General features: G+C 47.9%; 1 protein-coding gene across 3 annotated transcripts in view; it reads left to right on the top strand.

Moving 5' to 3' along the window:
- Nucleotides 32-8,654, top strand: part of ZNF143 (zinc finger protein 143) — a 39,859-nt gene continuing 31,236 nt past the window's right edge. For 2 of the 3 annotated variants that reach the window (XM_021403212.1, XM_021403213.1), the window contains exon 1: nucleotides 38-7,323. The gene's annotated coding sequence lies outside the window, so the exon portion shown is untranslated. Of the gene's footprint in view, nucleotides 7,324-8,654 lie in introns of all 3 variants that reach the window. The other variant, XM_021403214.1, reaches the window with a different exon arrangement.

Raw genomic sequence — 8,654 nt, 5'->3', positions numbered from 1 at the left:
CGTTGGCCGCTGCGTCACGGGCGGGGGCTGCCGGCCGGAGGGAGGGAGAGCGGGAGAGCGAGGGAGGGGGCCTGGGCCGGGGCCGGGCCGTTCGCAGCGGGGCCTCCCCGTGCTCGAGTGCGGTTCGGCAGGCTGGGAGAGGTTTGGTGTTCCTTCACGCGGCGCCTTTATTTTCGCGGCGCGGTGCCTCGGCGCCCGGAGGGAGCAGCGCCGTGCCTCGGCCCCGTGTCTCGGCCCTCTGAGCCGCCACAGCGCTGCACCGTCGGTTACGTGCGGCCTGTCCCTTTAGGAGCCATGTCCTGCTGCCCGCGACAGGAGCTCGGCTCGCGACCTTCCTAGGCATGCCGGTTCTCAGCATCCTGCCCCGGTGCTGTCCACCTTCCAGGCCTCGCAGCCCTGCGTGCCGGTCTGTTGGCCACGTTTCAGGTGACGGTACCTGAGAAGTGGCATGTCCTTACCTAATGCTTCTGTAAGAGCACACATACCTACACGATGCATTTTACCTCTGTGTAAGTGCCCTCACCGTGCAATTTTGGAACGATGGAATGCAACAGAACCACGTTGCTGTGGCTTTTGTCTTTGTATTTCGTGGGTTGTGTCTGAGCCTTCGCGGTGTAAGTAGGCCCGGAGCTTCCCGTCTGAATTGCTGTGGAAGATGGAACTCAGGGATGTGCCCTCAAATAGCACATGGCTGTGTTGGTACCAGATGGCAGCTTAATTGGGCTGTGTGGGATAAATGTTGAAATGGTTTTTCGGAAACGTATTCCAAATTGATTACATAATTTACATAAACTATTCTCAACAAAATAATGAAATAATGTTTCATTCCCTGTATCCTGCTTGTAGAAGAGTCGTTCTGCCGTACGCTATGTGGCTCAAGTAAAGCAAATGCCTCTGCCGGGCTGAAAATGTCCTTAGCCAGAGCATCACTTAGTTCACCCTGCGTCATCATGCAATGTCTGTGCTTGGGCATCATGCTGGGACTCCCTTCCCTCAAAGGAGATAATAGCAATGAATATTCCCCAGCAGTGAGTGCCAGAATTAGCTTTGTAAATTTGTGTTTATCTCTGGACCATCTCAGGTTCAGCAGGTCAAGCTGCCCAGGGGGTGGAGCTGGCAGGAGCACAGGCATGGTGCAGGTGGTGCTGCAGTGCTGGCTCCCAGCTGAGCTACGAGGCCATGAGCTGCCACTGCTGGCTCCGCACCTGCAGTGGGCACACATAGTACAGCCAGGCTGAGGGCCTCCACTACCTCCAGTGCTGTCAGGGCCTCCTCCTGGGTGCCATCTGTACTGGGCTTTCCTTAAAACATGGTGTGTATGTATACTGATCTGTGTGTGTCTGTATAGATACTTGGCCAGAGTGAGTTTAACGAATGTCTGAGAATGGTATCCGGAAACAACAGTGATTCATCAGACATTCTGCCTGTTTTTGAGGACCCTCTGCCTATTTTTGTTTGCACTAGTTATCAGCAAATACTGAAAGGGGTTGGAATGTACCCCCATAATGCACATCACCTGCGTTTGAGGATTTGGGATGGCAGATTACAGGTAGTGCTCAAGCTTATGTCATTTCCTGAAAAAGCTACTTGTCCTGACTCATCCTAAAGAACTTACTGGTGTGCAGAAGGATGGGATGGTGGATCAGTGACCCCACATAGTGGGAGCAGTGCAGCACCTGCCATGAGCTGATCCCTTGGCTGCCCAAATCTGCAGAGCTGTGCTGTGGGAGGTCCTCACTGAGAGGAGCTAATGGACGCCGATCAGAACGGGTTCTGCACTGCTGCTTTGGCCTGGGAGAATACTTCTGAAATGAGTGGCTTTCCTGGTGTCCTTTTCACATCTTTGTAAGTAGATGTCCCTGTTGAAATGAGCAAATATGTCCAAGGTAAGGTCCACTTAATCATAGAACAGGTTAGGTTGGAGGGACCATAAAGATTATCAAGTTCCAACCCCCTGCTATGGGAGAGTCTGCCACCCACTAGATGAGGCTGCCCAGGATCCCATCCAGCCTGGCCTTGAGCACCTCCAGGGATGGGGTATCCACAGCTTCTCTGGGGAGCCTGTGCCAGTGCCTCACCACCCTCTTAAGTAATGATCTCCTTCCTAACATCTAACCTAAATCTCCCCTCTTTTAGTTTAATGCCATTTCCATCTGTCCTGTCACTGCCAGACCATGTAAAAAGTTGGTCCCCCTCCTGCTTGTAAGCTCCCTGCAAGTACTGGAAGGCTGCAGTGAGGTCTCCCCGGAGCCTTCCCTTCTTCAAGCTAAACAAGCCCAACTCCTTGGCAACCTTTCTTCACAGGAGAGGTGCTCCAGCCCTTTGACCATCTTTGTGGCCCTCCTCTGGACCCATTCCATCAACTCTGTATCCTGTGCTGGGGGGCACCAGGCTTGGGCACAATACTCCAGATAGGGCCTCACAACGGTAGAGCGGAGGGGGACAATCCTCTCCCTCTCCCTGCTGCCACCCCTCTGTTGATGCAGCCCAGGATACTATTGGCCTTCTGGGCTGCAGGAGCACACTGCTGGGTCATGTTCAGTTTTTTTGTCCATTGGCACCCCTAAGTCCTCTTCTGCAGGGCTGCTCTCAAGGTGTTCTTCTCCCAGTCTGTAATCATATCTGGGTTTGCCTCGACCCAGGTGCATCGCCTTGCATTTGGCCTTGTTAAACCTCATTAGGTTCTTGCAGGCCTGCTTTTCGAGCCTGTCCAGGTCCCTTTGGATGGCAAAAGTTAGCATTTACTAACTTTGGAGTGTTGTTACAGACTTAGTGTAATCGCCTTTTAAAATGTGTGAGCTTTTGTTTTAAAATAAAGCTATAATGAAGACAGCTTTGAGCTGTTTTTCTTCCTTTACAGCGCAATCGGAATTCCATTAGAGTTCAGGTTATTGATCATTCCTTGCTGTCGCATGTAAGCCATCACCTTAGAGTTTTGGGTTAATACGTGCTCCCCAAGGGTGGAGTCTTTAAGAAATGCTGTCATTAAGTTTTTGAGGATTCTTCAGTTGGCACGTGTCAAACTGTTTTCCAAGTGATAGGGCTCAGCTAAATGTGGGTGAGTTTTCACACACAGCAAAAGGCACATTCCTGATAATCTGAGAAATTCTTTAAGTTTCAGGTGTTGCAATGGACAGAATACAAATAGTCAAGAGGCAGAACCGATGTTTAGTATTGTAGTTTGGTGATTTTGTTACTCTTTTGCTCTCTGCATTGTGACTCTTGCCCTCTTCCTTGATCACCCCTGATTTCTGCTTCTCACACCATCTTTAGCTGCTGCCTCCGACGCGTGTATGTAGATACCATAGCATCCCAGCTAACTTGTGTTTGCCATTGGCTTTTCTTCCTGGATTGTCACCTTGCTTCCATTTTTCTCCAGCTCGACAGCGTGCTTTCTGCTTTCCACACCAACAGGTGGTCAGTTTTTCTCCTCTTCTGTTCTCCAAGAAAATAGGTGAGCCTGATAAAGACACGTGACATGGGTAACCTGTCCTTGTGCCACAAGGGCTCCTGAAAGGCTGAAGGACACTTCCAGGTCCGTAAAGTGGATCACGATCCTAACGGATGGGTTTTCTTCTGAAGTTGAGAATTCCATTCTGAGATGCAGGTTTCTGTAAATAGAAATGCGCGTAGGTATTCTCCTGAGGATGGAGTGAGGAGTCAGAGGGAGTTCCTGCTCCACAAACATCGATCGAAACTGCAGCTAATGTGTCATGGCTAACGCTGGTACATCTGCAGCTGTTACTAATTAACTCACATCCACATACCCCCATCAAAATTCCTCATTTTGGTAGCAGTCTCAGCAGGTTTGGAGGATTTGAGTGGATGGTGACCAACAAGCTTTCCTGACTCTAGGCCTAACTTAGTTTCTGAACACGCACGTCATTACTGTCCCAATGCAGCGGTGCTTTCAGTGACATTTAGTTTGCTGTTTGATACAGACTCTGGTCTGAGCCAGAGCCTGCAGCCGCGCTGGTCACTGGGGGTTACCCACGGCAGAGCTGCGATGTAGTGCTGCCACTCCAGGGAGGTGGGAGTGTTGCACTTCTTTCTGCAGGGGAGCTGTTTGTCCCACAGCTGCCGCATGCGTTGAGTGTTGTGTCACTGCTGCCGCTGGGTAGGCTGGTGGAAAGACTCCGACCCACTCTGACTAACCGGTCATTTCTTTTCTGATGTGTTCAGGCAGCAGACGAAGCAAGCACTCAGAACTGACCGCACAGTGACAGGAAAAGAACTGCCGGAACGTGAACGAATTACACAAAGTTATGTGTTCTTACTGCTCACGTGGAGCTGTGCGTTGTTACGGCAGTGGTAGAATTGTGTGCACGCGTTGTTTGTGAAGGGATTAAATTCTGGCGGTGAATGAGTCTTCTTTCAAGAGCTGCATTACCGTTGAGACAGCGCATCTCTGGTGGAACAGGGGGGGTTGAAGTACTGCAAAAAGAGTGAAGCGGAGCCTCGGGTGGGACTGTGAGCCTTTGCTCTGGGCGACACGCGTCTCTGTGGCTTAGCGGTGCTGCCATGCAGAGCGCAGGCATCGTGCTCATGCACTTGGCACTGCTGTCGGGATGGATTAGGTTCTTCTCGGCCGGGGGTGGAATGCTTCCTGCCGTCTAGAAAACACTGGTATAGTTTGCTATTAAACTGCGTGTCTTACACCTCTTTAGTGGGCAGACTGGCTGAATCCAGCTGTTAGCAGTGTCTTCAGCAGAGGTTTTGTTCTTTGTTTCAGCCTTGTTTCCATCCTGTACGGTGGGTGATTGATTTAATGTGGAAATGGCTGCTTAATTATTTCCCGGTTCCCTTTGTGAGAACAGGAAAAAAATACAGGAAGCAAAGATGATAGTACAAAGCACCAAGAAATTAAGAAATGCCTGACATCAAGTAGCTTTTCTTATATGTTATAAAAATCAAGCTGACCAATTATAGCATGAAATCAACGTTTCGGTGCAACAGTACTACGCTGAAAGAGGCAAAAGCTGTTGAAGGAGAAAGAAATCCATGTCTCATCTCTTGAGCAAAGCGTGAACAGGATCTAGATGTGATTTCTGACCCTCCAGATTTCCAGAGTAATACTGGGAAGGACTGTCATACTGGTACAGCTGGGAACAGAAGGAAGGTTTGTGAGAGCCTTCATTTTGCCACGTCTGTATTTCTGACCTTAGCACTGCCCGATGCCTTCATGCAGCTAGTGAGCTAACCCTCAGCCCCCTAACGCACAGCGTTTCTGGGCAGCTCTGTTTTTCAATCCAGACCCACCGGTTTTTGCCCTGAGGTCCAGCAGGCTGCAGTGCTTGTTAGTTATCAGTTCAAGTGCATTGAACCAGAACGCTAATCATAGGTAGTAATTTTGGTTTTTCACAAACGCTTATTAATCAGACTCCTCTGGGGAAATGACTGCGCTGATACTGGCAGTCGTATCAGTTCTTAAGGGCCCTAGTGCATCCAGAACTGAGCTTGGGATCCAGCTTTATCAAACAGAGGGATGCAGTTTCCTAAAATTCCTTAACGAGATATTAACAGGTATGGGGTTGTGTTGTTTGCTGCTTCGCTTTTCTAGGTTGGCTATCGTCTGCTGCTTTTATAAGTGTTATGAAATTACAGTGGTTTTGCACATCATTAGAAGTGTATTAAAAATAAAAGTGACGTTTATTTTTAAATCAAATAGATGGATGTTATTTCAAACTTCTCAGTGCTGTCTGTGCGGCGAGGGTGAGCAATCACAGGGTTACCTCATGTCTGGAGCAGCCTTTTTCCTGTCTGTCTTTCACGGTTCTTTCCCTTGGCACTGCTCAGTCTGTCTTCTCTCTCCTTGCGTTTTGTAACCCTAACTTTTTCTCCTTGGCTGCTGTTAAAGACTTCATTCCCTTTCACGTTACTGATGCCTTAAGCGTCATCCTTTTTTATTTTCCTCTCTTAGGAATTTCTGCTGCTGCCACTACAGTTCTGTTTCTTTGCCCAACGATACAATCTTATTGTAATTCTGTCAATGCCAAATTCCAGTTTTTGTTTTCCGGCTGTTATTTGCCACATTCTCGGCTACGTAGGGTCTTGGTCTCCTCATGCTGTCTTCAGCTGCCTGACTTCCCACTCCTCCAAACCCAATTTCTGCTGCATGGCACCATGCCCTCTACCAGTGTCTGCTTTTCTTTCAGTTGCCTCCATCCCACCTGCTGCTTCCTAGTTGCTCCATTCCCGATTTTCAGCCGAGACTCCTGTTTTCAGCTGTCATAAAGAGCTTACATAAAAACTTCTCTTTTAGCATGGCATCTTTTCTCCAAAACAGGTGACAGCACTCAGAAGAAGATGTCTGGTAATGTGAACGTTAGTGGGGGAAGGAATACAGCGTTAGTTACAGGAGCCCTCTAACAGGCAGCTTCTTGAGGGCTTCATGAGAAATCCTTCCCCCCTTGGCTCCGTGTTTCTGAGTGTTAAGAACTTAGTGTATTAGAGCGTATGGTTTTCCCTGTTTGGAGGATTTCAGATATATATAAGCATATATTTAAAAAAAAAAAAATTAATAAAACTTTGTGTACCCTGGTGGGTGGCATGTTTCACATTTCTGGTACAGCTTTCATCAGCAGCACACTGAACAAGCTGCCTTCCCTCTGTGCTTGACAGTGCGAGACTTGTTTCAGCATCGCTTCTTGTGACCGCCTTCTGCTTCCTCCTGTTTTCGGTGCAAGGGGTTTCAGCTTCAGCCATTTTCTGTCTCAGGCTGATTTTTCTCTGGGTAGTGTTTTGGCTGTCTTAAAAAGGTAAGATCCTGTCTGCATGAATGCCACAGGAATATTCTGGTGACCGATCGTGTCAGGAATGCAGTGTGTATTACAGTCCTTTAGAAAATCTTCCCAAATGCATTGATACGTGCCTTTCAAAACTGCAACTTGCACGTGGTCTGTGAAGATTTGCAGCGGCTCACAGAATTGAGTCCTACGTTTTCAGTTCAGCGAGTACCTCGTGACCGAGGCTGTATGTGTGTCTTCCTGTAGGACAGCTTTTGAGATGAACTGGAAAGCATCGATCTTGTTTAGTGAGTGCACGGGTTCCAGGCCAGGGCTTGTGTGTTTTCCTAAAAATGGCTGCTTTCAACTGCTTTTTAACTAGAGGTGTGGGATTTGAAGTTGATAAAGGAAGTCTTTCTCTTCCAGGTTCTTGTGGACAAAATTCCTGGCAGACAGGAGGTTGAGGTGGCTTAGGGGGAGAAGCTGGTGTGATTTGGAGTGGAAGAAGGGTGAAGACATTTGCTGGAAGCTGGGAAGAGGTCATCATATAAGCCAGTTAGCCGAAAGGAGAGGGAGCTGAGTGAATAAAGGAGCTGAGGTAAGGGAAGAGACTTCAGTTTGATCAAAGCACACTGGCTTCCAAACGAACAAAAGCTGTGAATGAATAAAAACATGATAGGAAGTGATACTTCCATGGTCAGTGATGTACCAATGGCACGGTGATGTTCTAAAAGTACGCAGTACCAAAATAATTAGATTACTGGAAACTCAGAGCAGTCTGACTTGGAAGTTCTCTAGGTACAGAAGTTACCTGAACCAGTCCCTGCTCCACGTGGGTCTTTTGAACCAAGTTGCCCAGGGCTCTGTCACATCATCTTCAGCACCTGCAAGGATGGAGAGTCCATAACCTTTCTTGGCAATCTGCTCCAGTAGTTGACTATTCTAGTTGAACAAAGAAACAAACAAAACAAACACAGAAGGTAAAACAAAAAGATAATGGTGCTGTGGCGGCAATATCTACACAACAGTATCTCTGAGGTATCCTGACCCATTTCTCTACAATGTTAACCAGCTTTACATTTCCCTTTATTCCCTGCCCATGCTCCTCCTCAGACCTCATAGTGCTGCTTGCTTAGCCTGTCTTCGCTGCTGAGGTGCGAGAAGGGACCCTCAGAGTGAGCAGTGTGTCCTTTAGCTTGAGGGTGTTCCTCCCTCCACAGATTTTGAGTTACATTGGTGACAGGGGTGGGATGAAGAGAAACATGCTGGAAGTTTGGTACTGCGGCAGGGTCATGTGAAGAAGGGAACTGGTACTTTGAGGAGAAGGGATGGAGTTGAGGTGAGTTAATGGGAGAGCGGAGGATTGGGAGGAGGTTAGATTGGAAGGGATGTTTCGAAAGGAGTCAATTGAGGAAAAGTAGCAACGTGGTTATCTGCATTAAATTTATTTATTTATTACAAAATAGCCATTGAGCCTTCAAACAGTGTGTTCTACTAAGGCTCTTGTGGGACTTTGCTTCCTCTGTCCTTCCCCAGAGTTATGAGAACAGGCATAAACTCTGAAGGAAGGTCCTTCTATTTTAAAGGTGGATTGTATACTAACGATGCCGAGGGCTTCTTAAAAGATACTTTGCTAGGAGGGGGAATTCTCTACAGTAAAACCCAAATGAGAGGCCTTTGAAGTTCAGTCTCTGCTAGAATGATTTCAGAACACGGTCTCAAAGAGTCTGTGCAGCCTTTCTTCTCTGATGTGTGAAGCAGTCTAGATGATTTACAGTCTGCTTCCACGAGGTGTCCTGAAAATTGAGTGAATGGGAAGCACTGTCAATACAGAACACTGTTAGCAGTTAAGAGGGCAAATAAACTTTGCTCTCTACTAGCATCCGATACCGTAATTAGACTTTCTACGAGCTGGTAGTACCTCCAGAG

Source organism: Numida meleagris, chromosome 6 (genome assembly GCF_002078875.1).
Source record: "Numida meleagris isolate 19003 breed g44 Domestic line chromosome 6, NumMel1.0, whole genome shotgun sequence".
Lineage (NCBI taxonomy): Eukaryota > Metazoa > Chordata > Aves > Galliformes > Numididae > Numida > Numida meleagris.
Note: the sequence above shows the minus strand (reverse complement) of the source record. Positions and strands in the feature narration are given on the sequence as shown.